At 40.2% G+C, this 26,527-nt stretch overlaps 1 pseudogene; it reads right to left on the reverse strand.

Annotated features, from left to right (window-relative positions):
• Window positions 1-111: 111 nt before the first annotated feature.
• On the reverse strand, window positions 112-23,275 carry LOC142169529 (wall-associated receptor kinase 2-like; annotated as a pseudogene).
• Window positions 23,276-26,527: the final 3,252 nt, after the last annotated feature.

Here is a 26,527-nt window from a genome sequence, read left to right on the forward strand (position 1 = left end):
CGGCCCACTTAGGCCCGAGACCGTTAGTTCGTGGTTCCGGTCTCGGACCGATTAAAACAAGAAGCCCGCGAAGCCCGGAACCACTTAGGACCGGCTCACTTAAGACCAGGACTACGAAACCCACTTAGGATCGGGCCCGACCCACATGCCACCCTTACACTGACTGTTGTTACTCTTACATGCATATGTTGTCGAGTTTCTCTTAGCCATTTCGCATGCTTGTCTACCAATTACCCAATCTAGCACAAGAGGAAGCTTCTTTTTTCTATGCAAACTGCCAAGGTAATTCTTATAAAAGTTAAAAGCAGCTTCTTCAACTACAAAAGCAAAGCTGCAACTATCACTAGGCCTGCCTTTCACATATTATAGTATAATTATAATAGCTGCTTAGTGTTATGCTGACGTTCCATGCTCCCTTAGGGAATAGGGATGGATGTCTGGCAACAACCAACACCAGAAACACTCACCATCATTAGCAACATCCTCAATACTATCGCACGTGGACATTGTATACAGTCAAAATCGAGTTTGCCCTTCGTGTGATTAATCAAGATTAGAGCATGATGGACCGAGGTTCGTCATTATAATATCGAGTTGTGATGTGAAGTTAGATTGTTGAGCTCGAGACCAGAGACCGATCAATAACGAGATCGAGCTCGAGATCCAGAGACCGATCAATATCGAGCTCGAGACCCAAAGACCGATCAATATCGAGCTCGAGTTAGTATCGAACTCGAGACTTAGAGACCGATCAATATCGAGTTCAAGACCCAGAGACCGACCAATACCGAGACCAACCAAAATCGAGCCAAGAGACAAAGAGTTGTTGTAGCCGCACTAGGGGAGAGAATCCTGGCGGGAATCAAGGAAAAACTAATTAACTAATCTACCATGGGATCCCCACTATGTATTTTTAATTATATCCAAAGTAGGATTCCTCCACTATATGAAGAGTAGTTATCATTCATTCGGGGAGACTTATTTATAGATTGAGATATATTCATACACTCTCACATTCAGAGACTATTGAGATTTACACACATATAATAAATATTATCCCTTTTTGGGGCTTTGATATTGATTCATCTTGTTCATTTATCAATTATGCTTTACTCAATTTGGGTTTGTATTCATTCCTTTTTACAGTCAATATTAGATATATTTCTACTTATTTTTCTAATTTGCACCAAGTTATACCACGTATCCTTAGAACTACGTATAAATTCAACTCTATCCGTTTTTTGGGTAAACAGTTTGGCGCTCACCGTGGGGCTAAGAATAACAGTGGTTATTTGGTACGAATCTCTACAAAACATACCATTTTACACTTGCTCTTGGAAGTGTCTTTGATTTCAGGTTAAAAACGACGAACTCACAATTAATGGCCCTACCTATCGACCTGACGACCGGGGATGAAAGGCCACTCGTCGATCCCGTTGGAACTCGGGCCGTAGATCCCATTGACATTAATTTACATGTGGCCATCGAGGCGAATCAACGTTCTGACCCGAAAACAGTATTCATGGTGGAACTCGATCTGCAGTTCAAAATACCCAAAATGTTGGAGAAGACGGGATCGGCATGCGTATGATTTTTCGAAATATTGCAAGCTCAACAGGTAGCAATAGCTCAGTTGCAGAGCCAAACCCAGGCACCGAGCAGGGTCGAGCCCGGTCCACCCCGAGAAGTCATCCACGAAACAGGGTCAGCTGTAGTTAGATCAAATGAACAAGAATCGGGGGCTAATCCCAAAATTATTAAGATGTTCGAGGAATTGACAAACCGAATTGAGTCAGGAGAAAAGAGGATTGAAGCAAATGACAAAAAGTAGAAACTTATAACTCCAGGGTTGATCAGATCCCGGGGGCACCACCGGTATTGAAGGGTTGGATTCCAAAAAATTCATACAAAAGTCTTTCCCCCCGAGCGCGGCTCCTAAATCGATCCCCAAGAAGTTTCGCATGCCCGAAATTCCTAAATATAATGGGACGACCGGCCCCAACAAACATGCTAACTCTTACACATATGCCATTAAAGGGAACGATCTAGAAGACGACGAGATCGAATCCGTACTATTGAAGAAGTTCGAGGAAACCCTGTCAAAGGGGGCAATGATATAGTATCATAATTTATCGCCTAACTCTATCGATTCTTTTGCTATGCTTGCAGATTCTTTCGTAAAAGCACACGCCGGAGCCATAAAGGTCGAGACTAGGAAGTTGGACCTTTTCAAGGTAAGGCAAAAAGATAACGAGATGCTAAGAGAGTTCGTATCTCGTTTCCAAACGAAACGAATAGATCTACCACCGGTCATGGATGATTGGGCTGTTCAACCTTTCACTTAAGGACTGAACGAACGAAGCTCGATGGCCTCACGACAGTTGAATCAGAATTTGATCGAATACCCGGCTGTTACCTGGGCCGATGTACACAATCGATATCAATCGAAGATTAGAGTCTAAGACAACTAGTTGGGTTCTGGGTCCATTATTAAAAGGAATATCGGCCATATAACGGAGATCATAGGGTTAGTGAACCTGCACGCAACTCCGTACGAGGCGAAAGGAGAAGTGATCAAGGCCAAGGGTCTCGGGAGCTGATGAACAAGAATGGGTTCGACAGGCTTACCAGACCTAAGGAAGCACCACGTTTATCATAATATAACTTCAACATCGATGCATCCGCTATCGTGTCGGCTATCGGATGCATCAAAGATACTAAGTGGCCTCGACCTCTGCAGTTTGATCCAGCCCAAAGAAATCCCAATCAAATGTGCAAGTATCATGGCACCAATAGCCACAGAACTGAAGATTGCAGGCAGTTGAGAGGGGAGGTAGCCCGATTATTCAATGAAGGGCATCTTCGAGAATTTTTAAGTGAGTGTGCCAAAAACCATTTCAAAAATAGAGATTTCAATAGACAAAACGAACAAGAAGAGCCACAATATATTATCCACATGATCATCGGAGGGATCGATATCCCCTAGGGGTCGGTGCTTAAACACACTAAGACGTCGATTACAAGAGAGAAGCGGTCTCGAACTCAAGATTACATACCTAAAGGAACCTTGTCCTTTAGTGACGAATACACAGAAGGAATCATGTATCCCCATAACGATGCGCTGGTAATATCTGTACTTTTGAATAAAACTCAAGTTAAGCGTGTGTTAATTGATCCAGATAGTTTGACCAACATCATTCAATCAAGGGTCATAGCGCAACTCGATCTACAGGACCAGGTCGTACCCGCAACCCTAGTACTAAACGAATTCAATATGGCGTGTGAAACTACTAAGGGCGAGATAATCTTACCAGTAAACGTGGCCGGGACTATCCAAAAAATGAAGTTCCACGTGATCGAGGGTGATATGAGATATAATGCCTTGTTCGGGAGGCCATGGATCCACAACATGAGAGCAGTGCCCTCGACCCTTCACCAGGTTCTCTAATTCCCAACATCGGAGGGAATCAAAATGGTCTACCGGGAGCAACCGACCACAAAAGAAATGTTTGTCGTCGATGAAGTGATTCCGATATCTTCACTATTATTGACAAAAGAATCAGATTCGAAGGAGGAACGGGATACCAAATAGCAATCACAAACGCCAGCCTCGACCTAATTAGAGAATCAGAAGACTGGCGAAGATAATGACTATGGGGTCCCTTGATCCTTCGTGGTCCCCAATGATTATGATGCTACCAAATCAACGGTTTAAGAACTGGAGCAAATCACGCTAATCGAACATCAGCCTAAGCGAAAGGTATACCTGGGCAAGGGGTTAGATCCTGAGCTCAAGAAAGAACTTATTCAATTTATTATAGCTAACATGAACTATTTCGCTTGGTCCCATTTTGACATGACAGGGATCCTATCGAAAATAACCACTCATATGCTAAGCTTGGATTCGAAATTCCATCCGATAAAGCAAAAAAGAAGGCCCCAGTCCGAGGTCAAACATGCCTTCATCAAGGACGAGGTAACCAAACTTATTAAAATAGGATCCATTCGAGAAGTAAAATACCCCGAATGGCTAGCAAATGTGGTGGTAGTCCCTAAAATGGGAAGCAAACTTAGAATGTGTATAGATTATAAAGACCTGAACAAAGCATGCCCTAAGGATTCTTTTCATTTGCCTAATATCGATCGTATGATCGATGCCATGACCGGCCACGGGACTCTCAGTTTTCTCGATGCCTACTCCGGGTGCAACCAGATATAGATGAGCCCGGAGGATCAGGAAAAGACCTCGTTTATTACTAAGTACGGTACCTACTATTATAACGTAATGCCATTCGGTCTAAAAAATGCTGGTGCAACTTATCAACGCCTAGTAAATCGAATGTTCTAAAAATAAATAGGAAAATCAATGGAAGTTTATATTGATGACATGTTAGTTAAGTCCCTGCGAGCAGAGGATCATTTAAAGCATTTGCAGGAAACTTTCGACATACTGAGGGAGTACAATATGAAGCTCAACCCCGAAAAATGTGCATTCGGGGTTGACTCGGGCAAGTTTCTTGGTTTCATGGTGTCCAATCGAGGAATCGAGATCAACCCCGACAAAATCAAAGCTATCAAGGACATCACGGTAGTAGATAATGTAAAGGTCATGCAGAGGCTAACGGGGCAAATAGCCACCCTAGCGCGATTCATTTCGAGATCCTCATATAGGAGCCACCGATTTTTCTCACTACTTAAGAAGAAAAGCAACTTTGCATGGACTCCGGAATGCCAGCAGAATTTGGAAGAACTAAAGCGGTATTTATCGAACCTGCTGTTGCTTCATACCCTGAAAATAGACGAACAACTTTACATGTACTTAGTTGTCTCGGAGATAGCGGTAAGTGGAGTTCTGGTTCTAGAAGAACGAGGTACGCAATTCCCTATTTATTATGTCAGTCGAACCTCAGGAGAGGCCGAAACTAGATATCCACACTTAGAAAAATTAGCACTTGCTTTAATAAGCGCCTCTAGAAAATTGAAACTATATTTCCAATGTCATTCGATACATGTTGTAACAACTTATCCTCTTCGAAATATTTTGCACAAACTCGAGCTTTCGGGTCGATTGTCCAAATGGGCCACAGAAATCGGTGGGTACGATATTGAGTATCCATCCCGAACTGCTATCAAATCTCAAATCTTGGCGGACTTTATGGCTAACTTTACACCGGCCTTCATACCCGAGATTGAAAAAGAACTACTGATAAAACTGGGTACCTCTTCGGGAGTCTGGACCCTCTTTATGGACGGTGCCTCGAACGCGAAGGGGTCCGGACTAAGCATTGTACTAAAATCACACACATGTAATGTAGTTAGACAATCTATTAGAACTACAAAATTGACTAATAATGATGCCGAGTACGAGGCCATGATTGCAGGTCTCGAACTAGCTAGAAGCTTGGGAGCGGAAGTCGTAGAGGCTAAGTGTATTTCCCTCCTCGTGGTAAACCAAGTTAACGGTACTTTCGAAGTCCGAGAAGACCGAATGCAGAGGTACTTGGATAAACTATAGGTGACTCTACGTCGATTTAAGGAATGGACTTTGCAATATGTACCCCGAGAACATAACAACGAGGCCGACGCTCTTGCAAACTTAGGCTTATCGGTCGAAGATGACGAACTCAACTCGAGGACTGTGGTACAACTCATGAGATCGGTAATCGAAGAAGGTCACGCCAAGATAAACTCCACAAGATTAACCTGGGATTGGAGAAACAAATACATAGAGTACTTCAAGAACGGGAAGCTTCCATCAGATCCAAAGGAATCAAGAGCGATGCGCACAAAGGCAGCACGATTCATCTTGTCCAAACACGTAACGCTGTTTAGAAGGACGTTCGATGGACCATTGGCAATATGTTTGGGACCGAGAGATATCAATTACATCCTACGGGAAATTCACGAAGGCACTTGCGGAAATCATTCTGTTGTCGATTCGTTGGTGCACAAAGTAATCAGAGCAGGGTATTATTGGACCGATATGAGCAAGAATGCAAGGGAATTCGTTCAAAAATACGACAAATGCCAAAGGCATGCACCCATGATTCATCAACTCGGGGAGCTACTCCACTAGGTCCTATCTCCATAGCTTTTCATGAAATGGGGAATGGACATCGTTGGCCCCCTCCCATCGGCCCCAGGTAAGGCTCAGTTTATTTTGTTTATGACTGATTATTTATCTAAATGGGTTGAAGCACGGGCTTTCGAGAAAATCAGAGAAATGGAAGTGATAGACTTCATTTGGGACCACATCATATGTCGATTCGGGATGCCATCCGAGATTGTATGTGATAATGGAAAATAATTCATCGTCAGCAAAGTAACTAAATTTCTCGAGGATCACAAGATCAAAAGGATCTTATCAACACCTTACCATCCCAGCGGGAACGGACAAAACGAATCGACCAACAAAACCATCATCTAAAATCTTAAGAAGAGATTGACCGACAAAGGAAAATGGAGAGAAATACTACCCGAGGTCCTATGGGCGTACCACACAACATCGAAATCCAGTACCGGAGCAACACAATTCTCGTTGGTTTATGGCACCGAAGCTCTTATTCCGGTCGAGATCGGAGAACCTAGCATCATGTTTTGATATGTAACAGAGGAGTCGAATAACGAGTCAATGAATACGAGCCTAGAACTGTTGGACGAAAGACGATAAGATGCTCTCGTCCGATTGGCCGCCCAAAAATAGCGAATCGAGAGATACTACAATCGAAGGACCAATCTTTGACATTCTAAAATCGAGGACTTGGTGCTAAGGAAAGTCACCCCAACACCCGAAATTCGAATGAAGGTAAACTAGGTCCGAACTGGGAAGGACCGTATCAGGTTCTCGAATCGTCGGAAAAGGATCCTACAGGCTCGGTATGATAAACGGCAAACGACTACCGAGCAATTTGAAGGTATCGCACCTAAATCGATACTACTGCTAAGGTACGACCCTCATGTTCATTTGTATTTCGAAACTAACCCTTGCAGGTGTTTGACGAGAAACAAGAATGGATTCTTCAACTCAAAACCTTTAGGTCTGAAAGCACGCGTTGCACTCTTTTTCCCTTAGACCGATTTTGTCCCAAATGGGTTTTTCGGCGAGGTTTTTAATGAGGCAACCATCGAGCGTGCTAACTTAGAGCAATTCAACAGTATCCGAGGCCTCTTTACAATCAATCTCGAATACTAGGGGGCATTGCCCTCGACTATATCAAGTTCGATGCAAGGAAATTACTTCATGGAAATAGGGTCTCGACAGGAAAAATTTGTAAGGGCCAAATGGTCAAATGAACCATGCCCACATAGTTTGCTCGAGTCTCGGCACAAAATATGTACATATGTATGATGACATATAAAGAGAAATTTCTTCTTTACCAAAATCTCATACCTTAGAAAGGTTTTTCCACTTCATATTTTTGATCTATTATGTAAATATGCTTAAGAGCCGACCATGACCGGAGTTCGAATGATTACCCCATAAATTGGGGACTGCCATTCGAAAAATCAACGAGATCGAATTATATAAAGCCTAAGAGCTATCCTAATTCGGGTTCAAGAAATCATTCTCACTCAATTGCCTAAAGGCTACATTAATACGAGTTCGAGAAGATGCTCTCGTCTCGACCTTAAAACCTAAGGGCTACTTTTACTTCGAGTTCGAAAAATCATTCTCACTCGACCTTAAAGCCTAAGGGCTGTTTTTTCTTCGAGTTCGAGCAAACACTCACTCGACCATAAAGCCTAAGGGTTGTTGTTTCTTCGAGTTAAGATGATCTCGTATCGGCCTTAAATCCTAAGGTCTACTTTTACTTCGAGTTCAAGAAATAATTCTCACTCGACCTTAAAGCCTAAGGGCTATTTTTTCTTCGAGTTCGAGCAAACACTCACTCGACCATAAAGCCTAAGGGTTGTTATTTCTTCGAGTTCGAGCAAACACTCACTCGACTACTAAGCCTAAGGTCTACCTTAATTCGAGTACAAGTAATCACCCTCACTCGACTATAAAGCCTAAGGGCTACCTTAATTCGAGTTCGAGAAATCATCCTCACTCGTCTACAAAGCCTAAGGGCTACCTTAATTCAAGTTTGAGAAATCATCCTCACTCGACTAACAAAGCCTAAGGGCTACCTTAATTTGAGTTCGAGAAATAATCCTCACTTGACTAACAAAGCCTAAGGGCTACCTTAATTCGAGTTCGAGAAATCATCCTCACTCGACCATCAAGCCTAAGGGTTGTACTTTACTTCGAGTTCGAGCAAACACTCACTCGACCATAAAGCCTAAGGGCTATTTTTTACTTCGAGTTCGAGCAAGCACTCACTCGATCAAAAGGCCTAAGGGCTACACTAGTTCGGTTTTGATCAAATTATCTGAACCCCGGCCTTAGAATACAAACTTCACAAATCTATAAGGAAGAAAGGAAGAAAGTTTTTTATACATGTCAAAAATCATTTACAAGGGCAACATGGCCCGATCAAATTTCTTTCCAAAAGACCAAAACGGTCTTATAAGAAACACAAAAAATACTAAAAGACTTAGCCCTCTCCGGAGCGTCTTCGCCCTCGAGGCTCTATTCATTTTCAGATTCGCTCGCATTCCCGGTATCATCATCATCAGGAAAGGCCAACACTCTGGCTTTGGCTTCGAGCTCCTTAGCTTTCTCGATCTCGGCTGTAAGATCGAAGCCACGAGCATGGATCTCTTCAAGAGTCTCCCTTCGAGACTGGCATTTGGCATGCTCGGCAACCCAGTTTGCTTGAGCCTGAGCAGCTTCAGCAACCTCCTTTGCTCGAACCTGAGCAGCTTCGGCATCATACAGATAAACGACAACCATTGCATCGACATTGGCCATGGTTTTCTCAACCTATGATCTGGCCACTACGAGTTCTGTGGCCAGTTTCTCTTGATCGGAATTTGCTCATCTCAATCGAGACTGGAACTCCTCAATTTTCTTAGCTTGTACCAAGGCTTTCTCTTTCAAGCTTCGGAGTTGGACCTCAGCTGAAGCCAGTTTAGTCTGGGCAGTTTCCCTTTCAAAGGCGAGGCGATCCATGTTCTTCTTCCATTCCTCGGTCTCCGACTTCACTACATCCACTTCAACACGAAGCTCCCTGATCACGTCGAGCTTTTGCTCGACCTACGGGATCGAACTATTAGCCATCACTCCCGAATCAATATCATTAAATTCAAAGATTATTTTTACCTGCTCGGCCAACTCAGCATGTTCTTTCTGAGATGCTTCAAGCTCAGCCCGAAGTCTTTTTTACTTCTCCTTCTCTCTGCTCACTAAGAAACTTGAAGGCATCTCTCCCCTCAATAGGCCTTCGAACTTCGGCTTCGTACTGGCTCAGCTCCTCTCGGGATTAGAGAAAAGCCTCGTGATAAGGTACAAAAGCCTACAAAAACAAAATAAAGGGATTATACAAGGAAAGAAAAACACAAGTATGGAAATTGGCAAATAAAGTATGAACTTACCCGATTCAGGGCCTATTGGGCTTCGTGACGCTCCCACCTCGCTCGAGCTCTTCTTCGAAACCTCTAACTCACTCAGACCGGTGGCATCTTCTACCCCGATGAAATAACCACGGAAAGGATCCTCCTCTCCATGAGCTCCCTCCCCGTGACAAGTCTCCACATCCTGAGCGCAAGGTATCATCGACTGGGAAAATGTAGGAAAAGAGGGGGAATCCCCGATCTCTATTTCCCCGAGTATGTCTTTTTGGGCACCGCCTCCGTCTCGGGAAGCCTCGAGCTCGGTTCGCACACCAGCTTCCACAACTTCCTCGATGATCTCTTTGCCCCGAGGTAAAACATCCTCGGTCCCCCTTGGCTCGAGAACTTAGGTCAAAGCTTCCTCCTCAACCTCATCGAGCCTGAACGTAGCAATATTAACTCCCACCGATACCGATGTATTTTGAATATCGGTGCTAGCCCGTGCACGGGTCACTAGCCCGGAATCACTTTCTTCTTCTTCTTCGTCATCCCTTAGACTCAGGACTGACTCCATAGTCAAAGGGATTACGTTCACCTTGGGTTATCGAGCCGCTCTCTTCATGGGTTTTTGACCCTCGGAGTCCGAGGCCCTTTTCCTCTTAATCACCTTCTCCGATTTTGAGATAAGTGGTAAAGCTTCTTCATCACCTGATGAGGGTCTCATAACCGCATCTTTTCCTAGACCTAGAAAGAAAGAAAAGTAAGTAAAACTTATGTCCGAGAAAATGATTGAACGATAAGGTAATCGGTGAGCCAAGAAGAAGGTTTACCATGAGTACGAGCCTAACACCGACCCTTTGACAAATCGTGCCATGCACACTCGGTGAATTTTGATGTTGAAACCAGGCTCCTGACCCAGCTCTCGAGGTGGGGAACCGCACCCAACATCCAAGCAACGACTGCATCGAAAAGAATAGTGATAAAGGTTGAAGAAGTAAAACAACAAACAAAAATTAAACAGGGGATCATACTTACGTTTTATATTCCATTTCTCGGGAAATGACATACTCTCATCCGGGATCAGGTCCGAGGTATTCACCCTAACAAACCGGCCCATCCAACCCCGATCTTTATCTTCATCTATACTCATTGTAAATGCCTTGATGGACCGACGTTGAAGCTTTATCAGCCCACCTCAGTAAAGACGAGGGCTATATAATCTTACGAGGTGGTCGAGGGTGAAGGGAAGCCCGTCGATCTTGCTCACAAAGAAATGGAGCAGTATTACAATCCTCTAGAAAGAAGGGTGTATTTGGCCGAGGGTCACTTGGTACTTCTTGCAGAAGTCGATGATGACCGGATTGAGGGGACCCGGCATGAAAGGATTAGTGTAAACACTCAATTACCCTTCCACGTAGGTAGTGATCACTTCCTACGGTACCGGTATTACAACCTCTTTGTTTGCCCAACCACAAACTTTCCTCACCAAATCAAGAAGTCTTTGGGGTATCGAGCATATATATCTCGATATCGGCTCACATATATCAGAAACCGATGAGGGTTTCTCGACCTTAAAGTTAGAATCAATAACGCATCCCCCGGGAATGAGTTCTTCAAGGCGTGGATCCACCATCGATTTCTCACCGGCCGGCCGAGATGATGAAGCAACCTCTTTCTGAGGAACGATTTTAGATATCTTAGCCATCTAAATTTTCAAGAACAAAGAAGATGGGAAATTGAAATAATTTGGTGTTTGGTGAAGAATAAGCAAAGAAATTTTTAAACTTGGAAATAGTAAGCTTTGGGGAAGACGAAGAACTATGAAGATTGGAATTTAAAGAGATTTGAAAGTAAAAGTTTGAAAGGATGAAGAAGGAGACTATTTATAGATTTCACAGTGACGGTTCAGAATTGACAATGGCCGACCATTGACTGACGTGTATTTAATGCCTTGGTAACTGAACCGACGGGACATTTGTCACGTACGTCACTATCGGGCTTATCGCAGACGTCAGTATTCATCTAGTCGAAGGTTGAAAAATCATATCGTTTCTCGCCACCTTTTCCCGAGAAACGAGGGGACTATCTGTATATGGCAAAATCGAGTTTTCCTTTCGTGTGATTAATCAAGATTGGAGAATAATGGACTGAAGTTCATCATTATAATGTCGAGTTGTGATGTGAAGTTTGGTTATCGAGCTCGAGACCTATAGATCGATCAATAACGTGATTAAGTCAATATCGAGCTCGAGAACCAGAGACCGATCAATATCGAGCTCGAGACTCAGAGATCGATCAACATCGAGCTTGAGTCAGTATCGAGCTCGAGACCTAGAGACCGATCAATATCGAGTTCGAGTCAATATCGAGCTCGAGACCCAGAGACCGACCAATACGGAGACTTACCAAGATCGAGCCAAGGGACAAAGAGCCGTTGTAGCCGTACTAGGGGAGAGAATCTAGGCGGAAATCAAGGAAAAACTAATTAACTAATCTACCATAGGATCCCCACTATGTATTTTTAATTATATCCAAAGTAGGATTCCTCCGCTATATGAAGAGTGGTTATCATTCATTCAGGGATACTTATTCACAGATTGAGATATATCCATACACTCTCACTGATAGGATTCAAGGGTCCACCAAATACTATAAAGAACTAGTTTCTGTATCAGTTTCCACAGATTATGCAAACACAACAGAAAGTAAATAACACGGAGAGTTTTTACGTGGAAAATTCCCATCTCAACGGGATTAAAAATTACGACCTACCCTCGTAGGATTTCAACTTCACTATTGAGCAACTTTCAGATTACAACCTATGTAACCAAAGAATTAACCTCTTAATCCCTCACTAACTTGTAACACTCTATTACAAGCCACTTTGTAATAACTCTATTACAAAGACTTTATAACTCGACTAACTCTAGCCAAGACACAAACACAAGGGTTTATGATTTACAAAGGGTTTCCTACGCAATGCTTCTAAACAAGCTAAGTAAGAATTATAGTTGAAGAACTATTACAAAGTTACAACTCAACTAAGGACATACAATAACTTGATGTAGGGAACTGGTCCGTAGTAGTGTTGTTCTTTGTTCTTGATGCACTTGAGAATCATTTTCTTGATGATCAATCACAGTGAGTGTGCTTGAGTGAATTCTCTAAGTGTTCAAGTCATTTGTTTTACCATCCTTGATATTAATAATGCATTTGTGACATCACTAGGATGATGTAAGCAAGGTAGGTAAAAGACACTCCCCATAAAGTTGATTGTTGCACTGTTTCTGTACTGTAGCGTGTGCAGGCAGCAGCTTTACAACTGGGACAGTTGACTTGTGCAGTTTTCTCGGGAAACGGTAGCTATTTGTTCCCTCTGTTATTCCTTTGACTCTAAAGAGTTGAGCCATATCCCAGATGGAAACTTTTGATCTTACGGTCTTGAGAATGTGTAACAGATTACTTATCTGGTTCTTGACAGTAAGTTTGTTAGATCATCAAAATATAACAGAAATATACATATAGCCTATCAATTTTTACCTTTTTGATGATGACAAACTTATAATTCAAGCTCCCCCTAAGAACCAGCATTTCCTGAATTCCCCCTGAATCTGTTTCCCATCCTGTTCCCCCTGAATTATTTTTCCACCTTTTGGCATCATAAAAAGATCAGTAACAGGCTTATAGCAGAAAGAAGTCTAGCTTGAGTTAACTTATGCCACTTGTGTGCACACAACATGACTAAAAACAGAGCATAAATACAAGGCATATACAACAAAAAGGGAAAAGCTTCCATTAAACAATTTGGATTTGAAAACAGGGAGCAGAGTCAATGTTACTAACAACCATCCACAATTTAGAACAACAAAGACAAATACCACAAACATAAAAATAAAAAAAAAACTAATCATAGGAAACCAATACTTAAGACTTGACATTGAGGGGACACTGTTTAGGGAGCACTGGAAGAAGAGGGCTTAGAGGCAGAGGCAAGGGTTTGGAGGACGATATCCATTCAAGCATTCGCCGACATTTGCTCATAGAGCAGTTTCTCTTTCAGGTCCTCCTCCTGTTTCAAGCTCAGCATTCTCCGGGCAACTTCTTCACTTTGAGAGATACTGGAATCAGGTGCCTCCTGAAGCTGACTCTTAAGAATAACATTCCTTAATTTCAACTGCATTATCTTAGTAGTAGCACTGTTCTGAGCGTTGATCAACTGAGAAATGGTAGAAGTGCTTCCAACTCCTCCAGCCCTATCAATGCACTCACATTCTTCCAGAGTGGACTTGGAGAAGGTTTGCTTCTTAGTGGCCACTTTAGCTTGTCCCAGAGGAACCTTGAAGTACTCAAAGACCTTAGTGAGAAGGAACACATAAGGTAGCCCATGATTACCATTTTTAAAATCTGCCACTTTCTGCCTGTGCTCTATCATGATCCCAGGCAGGTTGATGGTAGTGAGGTTGTCCAGTGCTTCCATGAGGAACAATTCTGCACGAGAAGTGATAGATCTTCTCTCAGCACGAGGGAGCAAGACCTTGTTCACCATCTCAATAGCAGTTAGTACACTGGAAGGAGGGCATTCTTCTGTACTCGTTCCCCTTACTAAACTGCTAAGTCCTTCAGGATGGCGTTTCTGAAATTTTGAGAACAAGATCCCTGAATACTAGACAACCCTTTAGCAGGCACACCCAGAATAGATCCCAACAAATCAGAGTCCATTACCATATCAACTTCATTCACAAGCACGCAAATGTCATCCTCAACTTTGAAGAGGTCGGCATAAAAACTTTGAACTTCCTCCCCATACACCTTTGGAGCATCACTTGTGAACAAATGTGTCCACTGTTAAAACTCACAAATTTCAACCAACTGTCTCATACCAGCCTCTTTCAAAATGTTAGGGGCAAATGTGTTATGGCCCTATAGCACCTTTTGATTCCTCAACTTCTCTTTCCCATCACTCCTTGGATCACCAACTTTGGCCTTCTTTGAGGAACTAGGTTCCTCATCAGTATCAACTATTCTCTTAGCAGACTTGCGAACATTCTTTCCTTTTTCATCAGACTTCGTAGACTTTTCACCCAATTCTTCCATCACCCTAGCAGCAGACTCTTCTACTAACTTATCACCAGATTCATTCACCACATTTTCACTAGTGACAACATCATCAGACTTGTTCAGACTTTTAGCAGACACAGAAGATTTCCTTTTAGGCTTGGGGAGACCATGCTTCTGTGAGCGCTTTCTAGTCAAGGAACCAGGTTCCTCTTCTACTTCATCATCCATATTCACAACTGAAACTATCTTCTTATTCACAGCTTTCCCATCTTTCACTAATTTTCTTCTCCTTGACTTAGCTTGGATGTTCTTAAGCACACACTCAAGAGCCTCCTTCCTTTGCAACCTTATAGTAGGTCTCTTAGGAGTAGACTCTTGAGCAACCATTGGTATACGCCTAGTCAAGCTAGCAATTGCCATATCATCAGAATTCTTTTCACATTTGCCAACTACTTCTTCAGAATCAGATCGCATCTCAGGCACAACCACAGACAAAGGCTCAGCATCGAAATGAGGGGAGGAAGCAGGATCAATACTGAACTGGGCCTATTGAGAGGACCCCTGAGTTGGATCCTCTGAGGAGGGATCAGGTCCCTCATTTGGTACCCCCAGTAGTATTATCCTATGCCGATTGTTCAACATGCACAAACTCTCTACCCTCTACCACAATCTTAGACTCTTCCCCCTGAGCCTCAGACCCATCTGCACTTCCTTTGATAATAACCCCTTCATTAGCTATAGATAACATGTTTTCTATTGCTTCTTTCTCTTGTAACTCCATGGAAAATGCAGAAGAAAAAGGAGTTGTACTTGTGGGCTCAAGATTAGTAACTGAAGCATTCTCAGAACCAATAGTTTGGTCTGTATTTGAGCCTTCATCCAAAGGAAGACTGGAGATTTCTTGATTTTCTTCTTCGTCAACTGTACCCTTTTCACCCTGATTTTCCGGTGAGGCAAGAGGAGAGCTCGTATCCACAAACATTTTTAGGAGTCGAGATTTTGTGACTCCTATGAGAACCAAAACTCGATTGGGTAGGAGAAGAAACTAAGAGTAGGGGTGATTCTGTCCTAGGGATTTAGCTAGTAGTAGTGAGGAGTGAGGAGTCCAACATTGGTATTTTAACTGGTGAGGACTCAGTTGGGGTGTTACTTGGAACACCCGAGTTTTCATAATTTTCAGCCATGGTGAGAAGTGATGAATTGAATAAAAAGGAATGGGTAGTTTGAAGAGAGGAAGAAAAAGGGAGAGTTTGAAGTTTGACGTGAAGAGTTGTGACAATGATGAATGTATTTAAGATGGATGGGGGACCAGTTAAGAAAGGGCGATAGTTTTGGGAGTCGAGTCGATTATTAACGGGTGAGACGTTTGGGTTCAAAAGAAGCAGGGAAAAGAAACTGACGCACTAATGGCGTGGCACTTGTTTTAACTGTTCAAAATTATGCATGAGAGAACAAAGAAGCTACTAACCTGTGTCAGGAGAACCAAGTTCCCTAACTAATCTTGCATCTTTAAGCTTTGCCCCTTTTACCAGCGTGTACTGCATCCACTGCCTATTTGCTCTGTAATCATCATGCGTGTCTACCTGTAACGGTATAGAGATGATTTAGACTTTTCCAGTTGGGTTTTATCAACCCCAGTACCAAGAGATTTCTTTCAAAATGTTCTCTGCTCAAAGCCTTGGTAAATATGTCTACAATCTGATCTTCTGTGCTATAGAATTTCATGCAAATGAGCCCATTTTTAACATTGTCTCTGAGGAAGTGGTGACGCACATCAATGTGCTTGGTTCTCTTATGTTGGACTGGATTTTTGGCCATATTGAGTGCACTTGTATTGTCACATAGGAGGGGCACACAGTTAGAGAACACTCCAAAGTCTTCCAACTGCTGTTTGATCCACATCAATTGAGCATAGCAAGAAGCAGCTGCTACATATTTCGCTTCTGCAGTTGAGAGTGTCACATAGTTTTGCTTCCTTGTACCCCATGAGATTAGATAGGAACCCAGGAAATGTGCCATTCCAGACGTGCGTTTCCTATCTACCAGATATCCTGCATAATCAGCATTACCATACCCAAAAAGATTAAAGCTTCCACCTGCGGGACAGTAGAGAACCAGGTCATGCATTCCTTTGAGATATCTCAATATTCTCTTGGCAGCCTTCAAATGAGATTCCTTTAGATTAGATTGAAATCTTGCGCAAAGACCCACACCAAACACAATGTCCGGTCTGCTTGCAGTGAGATACAAGAGTGACCCTATAATCCCTCTATACATGGTCTGATTAACAGGAGAACCAGGTTCATCCATGTCTAGACGAGTAGCTGTGGCAATATGAGTGTCAATAAATTTTGATGCTTCCATGTCAAACCTTTTCAACAACTCCTTAATGTACTTCTGCTGACTTATCAATGTCCCTTTTTGAGATTGCCTCACTTGAAATCCCAGTAAGAAGTTTAATTCTCCCATCATACTCATCTCGAACTCACTCCCCATGAGTTTTGCAAACTCTTCAGAAAAAGAGTCAATTGTGGCTCCGAAAAATGATATCATCAATATATACTTGAACAATGAGTAGGTTCCTCCCTCGTTTCTTCAGAAAAAGAGTGTTGTCAATTTTTCCTCATGTAAAGCCATTTTCTAGAAGGAACTTTGACAACCTTTCATACCAAGCCCGGGGAGCCTGCTTTAGCCCATACAGTGCCTTGTCCAGTTTGAACACATGCTCAGGATGCTCGTGACTCTCAAATCTAGGAGGTTGCTTGACATAAACTTCTTCTTTTAGGAAGCCATTCAGAAATGCACTTTTGCATTCCATTTGGAACAGTGTGAATTCCATATGTGATGCAAAGGCTATAAGGATTCTGATAGCTTCCATTCGAGCAACTAGAGCAAAAGTTTTATCATAGTTAATCCCTTCTTCGTGATTGTAGCCTTTAACTACAAGACTTACCTTATTACTTGTTGTGTTTCCAAACTCATCAAGTTTGTTCCTGAATACCCATCTGGTTCATATAACGGTTTGATCTGCAGGTCGAGGAACCAGGTGCCACTTTGTTTCTTTCAAATTGATGCAGCTCTTCTTGTATGGCATTGATCCAGTCTGCATCTTTCAAAGCTTCTTTGATGTTTTTGGGCTCTGTTTGAGAAAGAAAGGCTGAGAAGGCGAGTGAGTTTCTAGCTTTTGACCTGGTCTGAATTCCTGAGTCGAGAGGAGTGATTATGTTGTCAAGAGGATGTGAGCTTTTGTGCTTCCAATTTGGTACCTGAATCTCATTGGTAGAAGAGCCAGGTATATCTGACTGAGGTTCTTGGCCGCTTCTTACTTCAGCAAGTCGAGTACCTTGGACTGCATCAATAACTCTATTTTCAGCTTCAGTTATTGTGATCGTGGGACCAGGTTCCTCTCCAATTGATGGAGATGTAGTTGCATCATCATCACCGGATTCCTTGACATGACTCGTTATGTCTGCCTTTCCATTTTCCATGTCAATAACTTCACCTGGAACAAATAAAGGTTCTCCATCTTGGTCAACACGTCTGTCCTTCTCACATAATAGGTGAGATTCATCAAAGATCACATGTATACTCTCTTCAACACATTGAGTCCTTTTGTTGTATACTTTGTAAGCTTTGCTTTGAGATGAGTATCCCAGAAAGATTCCTTCATCACTTTTGGTATCAAATTTTCTAAGAGTTTCCTTTCCATTATTGAGGACAAAACATTTATACCCAAAAGTCCTTAGATGTGTCAGCTTGGGCTTTCTTCCAAGTAACAAGCAGTATTGACATCTTCTGCCCAGAAATTCTTTGCAATCCCACTGTCAATCAACATTGTCCTTGCCATGTCTTCAAGAGTTCTATTCTTCCTCTCCATAACACCATTTTGTTAAGGTGTTCTTGGAGCTGCAAAATTGTGAGTGATACCATTTTTAGTACGTAACTCATCAAATTTGGCATTATCGAACATTGTTCCATGATCAGACCTGATACAAGCTACATTATTACCCATCTTCACTTGAATCTTTTTTTACGAAGGCAACAAACACTTCAAAGGTTTCATCCTTGGTTCTGAGAAACAGAGTCTAGGTGAATCTGGAGTAATCATCAACTATAACGAAGATATATTTCTTTTTTCCCCTGCTTGCCACCCCCATGGGTCCACATAGATCCATGTGAAGAAGATCAAGTGGCCTTGAGGTACTGACTTCCCTTTTGGGCTTGAATGAGGATCTGACTTGTTTGCCTTTTACACATGCATCACACACTTTGTGATACTTGAAACTTGACTTGGGTAGACCGCGAACCAGGTCTTTCCTAACCAATTTGTTCAGCAACATGAAACTTGCATGACCCAGCCTCCTATGCTATAATTCAGCATCATTATCAACATCACTTAGACAGTTGAGATCACCATTCTGCAGAGACTCAAAATCAGCAACATATATATTTTTGTATCTTTTTGCTACTAGCACCACCTCACCAGTCACTAGGTTTGTGACTGTACATATTTTTGACACAAATTCCACCTTGTATCCCTTGTCACAGATCTGGGAAATACTTAGCAAGCTGTACTTCAACCCGTTCACGTAGTACACATTTTCGATTGAGTATGAGATAGACTTCCCAATCCTTCCAACTCCCAGAATGTATCCCTTCTTGTCATTTCCAAAAGGATACACTCCCTCCTTGTAGGGCCTTAAGTGAAAGGAAATCATTTGTACTTCCAGTCATATGCTTTGAGCAGCCGCTATCCATGTACCATTGTAGGCTGCTTCCTTTCATTGTTCCCTACACAAGAAAATCAGGAGTTAGACTTAGGAACCTAAACGAGTTTGGGTCCCTTGTAATGAGGAAAGGGGTGAATGAGGGATTTTCTGGTCCAAGCAGGCATCATGCATTTTTTATATGAAGGACCAGGTTCTCTACCAGTAGTTACTTTTTCAGCGAAAACTATATTTTTCTGTTGTGACTGAAATCTGGTCTTACAGTTTTCTTTAAAGTGCCCAGTGTTTCCACAGTGGGTGCAAATCCAATTATCGGGTACAGTAACATACTTGCTATGAAGGTTATAAGGAATCTTTTCCCTTTGGAACCCAATCCCCTGCCTGTTTCCCCCATTGTTGGTGTACATGGCAGTGATAGCATCAGAGACCAGGTCCACTTGAGTGATTTTTCAAGGTCACTCTTCACTCTTCCTAGTTCCTCATGAAGTAGTTTGTTTTTCTCAAGCTTAACACACAGACTGGACTTCACTGAATTTAACTCACTTTCAAGCTTAATGTGTACCTCACTTGCAATTTCCTTTCCCTTTTGAGAATTTTCAGGCCTACTCTCCATTTTAAGTTCCCGAATTATTTCCTTCAAGTCCACTAGCACCACTAATAGGTCATCTCTCTCATGCTCAATGTTAGCAACCCTCTCAGTTAAGACTTCTTTTTATTTTCTTACACACTCAATGGCTCTTTTAGGTCTACCACAACGACCATTAGATAATCTCTTTCATGTTCTGTATTTGCAATTTTTTTTATCTAAGGCATCATTCTCTTTCTTCAAGTTCTCATTTGCTTCCTTTAAATCAACTACAAAGACTACTATGTCATCTCTGGTCTGTTCTGCTTCTCTTTATTCCAAAGTTAAAGCATCTTTATCATTTATAAGACTGTGATAAGTATCAATTAACACATTTTCCAAAGACATGAGTTTTTTAGGAGAATAAGATTTCAGATTTCTCTGAACATCCAAAAAATTTACCTCATCATCGTCGTCATCTTCATCATCATCAGACTGAGCCATCAAGGCAAAGATTGAGTCATACTCATTTGCTTCACTTTCTACTGCCATTATTGAACTATCACCATGATCATTTTCTTCTTCAGATTCACTGGAGGAATCTCCCCATGTAGCAAAAGCTTGTTCCACAACATTGTCAGTGGCATTCTTTCTCTTGAAGCATTTATTAGGAACCGGGATCCTCTTGGTTGCTTTGTTTGTGTTGTGCTTGAATTGATCCTGCTTTAGGAGGGGACAATCCTTGATGAAGTGTCCTGGCTTTCCACACTTATGACAGAGGTCATAGTTTTTTGGCTTGCTAGAGCTCCCCTTTTTGGAATGCCTCCATCTCTGCGAACCATCTTCTGAAATGTTTTTGTCAAGTAAGCCATATCACCATCCTCACCACTTGAATCATTGGTGTCCGTTTTGAGGATCAGGTTCTTCTCTCTTTTGGGCTCTCTTCTTTCATTGTCCTTCTTTTTCTTCATTTCATATGTTCTCAGATTGCCAACGAGTTCATCGATGGTCAGCTTCTGCAAGTCCTTCGCCTCTGTAATAACGTTCACTTTGCTTTCCCAAGAACTGGGCAGCACACTAAGGATTTTCCTGACAAGCTTGTTTCTTGGAATAATTTCACCAAGAGAGTGGAGCTCATTAATGATAGAGGTGAAGCGAGTATGCATATCTTGGATGGATTCATCATCTTTCATCCTAAAGAACTCGTATTCAGTTATAAGCATGCCGATCTTGGATTGCTTGACCTGTGTTGTTCTTTCGTGAGCTGTCTGGAGAGCTTCCCAGATTTCTTTGGCTGACTGACATGCCGATATCCTATTGTATTCATCAGGACCAATACCACAGACAAGGATTTTCTTTGCACGAAAATTCTTCTCTATGGCTTTCCGGTCGGCATCATTAAATTCTTTTCTTGTTTTGGGAATAGTTACAATAGGGTCACCACTGGTTTTTGTGGGAACGAAGGGTCCATCACAGATGACGTCCCAGAGCTTGGAATCTTCAGCCATGATAAAATCGTGCATCCTTGTCTTCCACCATCCATAATACTGGTCGTTGAACCTTGGTGGCCTGTAGGTAGACTGACCTTCTTCAAAGTTTGGTAGAGCAACCATGAGGAACCTTTCTAGGTGTTAGCTTGATAGAAAAAACCCGCTCTGATACCAATTAATAGAATTCGAGGGTCCACCAAATACTATAGAGAACCAGGTTCTCTATCAGTTTCCACAGATTATGCAAACACAACAGAAAGTAAATAACACAGAGAGTTTTTATGTGGAAAATTTCCAGCTCAACGGGATTAAAAACCACGACCTACCCTTGTAGGATTTCAACTTCACTACTGAGTAACTTTTAGATTACAACCTATGTAACCTAAGGATTAACCTCTTAATCCCTCACTAACTTGTAACACTCTATTACAAGCCATTTTGTAATAACTCTATTACAAAGACTTTACAACTCGACTAATTCTAGCCAAGACACAAACACAGGGGTTTATGATTTACAAAGGGTTTCCTGCGCAATACTTCTAAACAAGCTAAGTAGGAATTACAATTGAAGAACTATTACAAAGTTACAACTCAACTAAGGACATACAATAACTTGATATGGGGAACTGGTCCGTAGTAGTGTTGTTCTTTGTTCTTGATGCACTTGAGAATCGTTTTCTTGATGATCAATCACAGTGAGTATGCTTGAGTGAATTTTCTAAGTGTTCAAGTCATTTGTTTTACCTTCCTTGATATTAATAATGTATTTGTGACATCACTAGGATGATGTAAGCAAGGTAGGTAAAAGACACTCCCCATAAAGTTGACTGCTACAATGTTTCTGTACTGTAGCGTGTGCAGGCAACAACTTTACAGCTGGGGCAGTTGACTTGTACAGTTTCTTCGGAAAACGGTAGCTATCTGTTCCCTCTGTTGTTCCTTTGACTCTAAAGAGTTGAGCCATATCCCAAGCATGAACCTTTCGATCTTACGGTCTTGAGAATGTGTAACAGGTTCCTTATCTGGCTCTTGACAGTAAGTTTGTTAGATCATCAAAACATAACGGGGATATACATATGGCCTATCACTCACATTCAGAGACTATTGAGATTTACACACATATAGTAAATATTATCCTTTTTGAGGGCTTTGATATTGATTCATCTTGTTCATTTATCAATTATTCTTTACTCAATTTAGGTTTATATTTATTTCTTTTTACAGTCAATATTAGATATATTTCTACTTATTTTTTTAATTTGCACCAAGTTATATCACGTATCATTAAAATTATGTAAAAATTTAACTCTATTCATTTTTCGGGTAAACAGACATGCTTCCTGTTATGCAGGAGTCACTGATGTTATAATAACCCTGAACAATAGCATATGTGTCACAGCCAAATGCGATGAACTTATTCGCGGTGTAGTTCACAGTTAACAATGATGATAATGTTATAATTGGCTTGGTGTTGTTCGCACTTACCCCATCATGATAACAATCTCTGGATATGAACTTTAAGACCTTAAGTTGCGCAGCTAGTTCAACAATCTTATATTAATATATCGTACTATATTATAAGTATGAAAACTTTTATGTGATATTATTTTATTAGAATATTCCTCAAAAGTTAAGTGACTAATTTACCCTCTACCTAAAAATAACATTTTATTTGCCTTCTTCAATATAAATGTACAAAAATATACGCTACACCATTTTACATTTTAAAACTTATCTAAAAATATTAAGAGCAATTATTATGATACATGCATTAAGAACCTTTTCATTTTCCAAAGAAAAAACGTATGAAATTCTTACATGTACGTTACGTATATCCGTTCTTTCAATTTGGCCTTTTATAATTACATTGCCACATTATCCCATTCTCCTTTAGACCTTTATATTTTCTCCAACGTAAATTTTGAGATTCTAGCTAATTTTTAGGTGTTCTTCTTGGTTTATAGGTACAGACGTACAGTTATTGTACAAAACATTTCCATTTATTGTCTATTGTCTGAAATGCAACCATAGAAATGTAAACCATGTTTTTCAAATATCAAAAGTAAGCATTGAAAATTGATAGGGGCATAGAATGATTCAGTCTTTTTCTTTTGTTTGTTTTTCATTTTTCCTCTGTTTTTTTTTTTTGTTTTTCCCTCCCAAATATTCTTTTGGTTTCCTTTTTCCTGTTTGGTATGGAAGACAATATTTATGTGAAAATATTTTCTTGATAAGATTATTTTTTGTAGATGGTCATATTGAATTATAGAAAATATGAGGTTAATTATGAAATATTTCTTTTCGTACTAATATTATTCTTTTGACTCATTATATATGTTCGTCATTTGCTACCGCCTATTGGCCTGAGTTGATATTCGTCTTATGAACACAAAAAAAAATTAATCTTCACAGGTAAATTTATTTCTTATTTGTTAATGTACTTTTGTAAGTGTCTTGCTTATTTTATATCTGCTCCTCTTCTTGAATATATTTTCGTATTCATATCGATGAAACTCAATATTATTTTCTATGCATATTTAGTCTTGGAAATGATTGCTACTGTTTTCAGTAGGAAATATTGATCTCTCTATTACTTTATTTGTCTATTGTTATAGCCATAAACGGATGGCATTAATAGGAGGTAAAGTCAAAAATCACAAGAAAGTGAATCTAACTCTCTACTTCCTACCATACTTAAATCTTTTTACTTAGGATAAGTAATATTTTTTTATATTGTTGTAAAGTGTCTTACAAATATCATTGAATTTCAATATTTTGAATCCTACTTCAATATGCACTTTTGTCATCCATCATGAATTCTACAGGCTTGAATTTTCATCAAAATCAATAGTTATTTTCTAGGTTAAGTTCTGACGTCGTACTAGCAACATAATGGTATTTGTTCTTCAGTGTTCTCATCTAACACAAAAGGTAGAAGGATTATTCATTTCCTTAAAATATAATGCACAATTGACAAGAATATAGTAATAATATTCTATTTGCATTCTTTTTCCAAAAAAAAAAAAAAATGCATAACTTATACACTGAAATTGCAGTAACGCATTGAGGATGCATATGTGGCAGAATTTCTTTCTTTATTACGCTAACTAATAAGACCGTCATTCATACAACTTACTCTTTTTTAATTTATTTAGTTTATAACTCAAATATATTACTAAATAATAATATTTTTATGATTTTTTAAAATTGTTTACTCATTGTTGAGGTACACGTGCAACGCGCGTGTCCAAAAACTAGTAATAATAACAACTAGTTCACAATTATTAGGTTCTCGTAAACCCATAGATTACGAGCTAGATCCGCCTCTAGTTGTTATTGCTTTTTTTTTTCTTCTTTGTTATTCTATTTTTTTTAATTATAAATATTACATGCATATGAGAGCGGGAAGGAGAAATGGGAAATGAAATTACTAGGTGAATTCAAACTCTTACTAACAAAGGTAAGTCACGACTAGTAAGGATTTTTCTTATTCTAATTAGTATTTTTTTCTATTCCAATTAAGGGCCCGTTTGATCATAGAAAATGGGTTATTATCGCTTTTAACCCGAGCCAGATACAGATGCGGATCCAGGATTTCAGGATGATGGGTGCACCACTACCCGACCACCGTTTGATTTGGTCCTCTAAAATTTTACCATGAACTGACAATAACTTGACAAGTAAAGAAAAATCAATATTGTTATTACAAAAATTTATCATTCCATAGACAAATATCAATAAATAGTTTTCTTACCTTGGAGAACTATCAATGATAACATCGTTATTTATAGTTACAAATACTAAGCTCGATATATTAAAATTAAATAACTAATCAAAAAGAGAGTGGTAAATGAAAAAAGAGGGAATTTGAAATTGAAAAGATTCAAATTAATTTAAACTTATTTTTGAAACTCAATGATGGAACCAAAAAAGAGAATGAAGAAAACACAGAGAAGAATCTAGTAAAAATGAAATTTAAGGATATATCAAAGGGTGAACCCAAAAATAGAAGAATACATAGAAAAAACAAAGAAATAGAACAGAAAGATAAGGCATGATATTTGAAGGAACTGGGATTCGAACACTAGACCCTAGGGGCCAATGGTGCACAAATCTGCCACTACGCCGAATGCTCTTTTAACAATGGGTTCCCACATGGAAAATTAAGTAGTTTATCCGAAAAATACTAATGTGACACACAGTCTAGGGAGGGGAGCATGGATTCACGTGCCCCATGCCCCTCCACGTGGATCTGCCTCTGGCCAGATATTGGTGCTTATCGGGCGGATCTAGCGGATAATTACACTTAACGGTTCGACTTAACGGTTATCAGATTATAAATGTCGTAATCCGCAGCCATCCAATAAGACAACTGGCGGATTGATATCAGATTAACAATTATCGGACGATTATCGTGCGGCTTGTCGGTTAAACCAAATAGAAATTTTTTGAACAATCATTTAATCAATACCAAATAGTTTCGAATCAAATACCAAAATTTTAATACCATCTAAGATCTAACCAAACGGTATTTTTGAATTGAAGAGTCTTCAAGACTACTTATACTGCCATACACGTATTAACCAAATTTTTAATAACATCAAGACTACTCATACAAAATACACGTATTAATCATTCAAATTTCGATTTATCGACTTCTCAGTTCAAGAGAGAGACGAGACTGACGACTTCTCTTCCTCTGGTGGCTGCAGATAATTGAGAATTAGAAAATAAAAATTAGAGATTTAGCCATTTAGGATTTCAATAGTACTTTATATACATAGGGGTAAAAGTATAAATATGAAAATTCTTAACGGGTTAACTGTTTACCCGATTAGAAAATTGAGTAATCCGTCCCCAAACCGTTAAGCCGTTAATTATAAAATTTCAATCCGTTCACCATCCATTACCCTAATAATTTGATACCAATAAGCCAATAAGCCATCGGTTCAGTTCAGTTAACGGTTTCAGTTCGATTTTGAACATCCCTACGCCATAAACTATTTACATCTGGTAGCCGAAAAAGTATATAAAACTTGTATGATTTTCGTATATAACATACATAATGTATATATATACAAAAAATATACAAAATGTATATATTTTTTCGCCTATTATTTTTACAGCGGCTATACAGTGTCATTTTTTCATAAATGATTCATATTATTTTGAATTTTTTTCACTCTATTTCGAAATCAGTTCAATTTTCATTTGAAGATGAGACAAGAGTGAGTTGCTCTAGTGGTAAGCAC

This window comes from Nicotiana tabacum, chromosome 15, assembly GCF_000715075.1.
Source record: "Nicotiana tabacum cultivar K326 chromosome 15, ASM71507v2, whole genome shotgun sequence".
In the NCBI taxonomy this organism is placed as follows: domain Eukaryota; kingdom Viridiplantae; phylum Streptophyta; class Magnoliopsida; order Solanales; family Solanaceae; genus Nicotiana; species Nicotiana tabacum.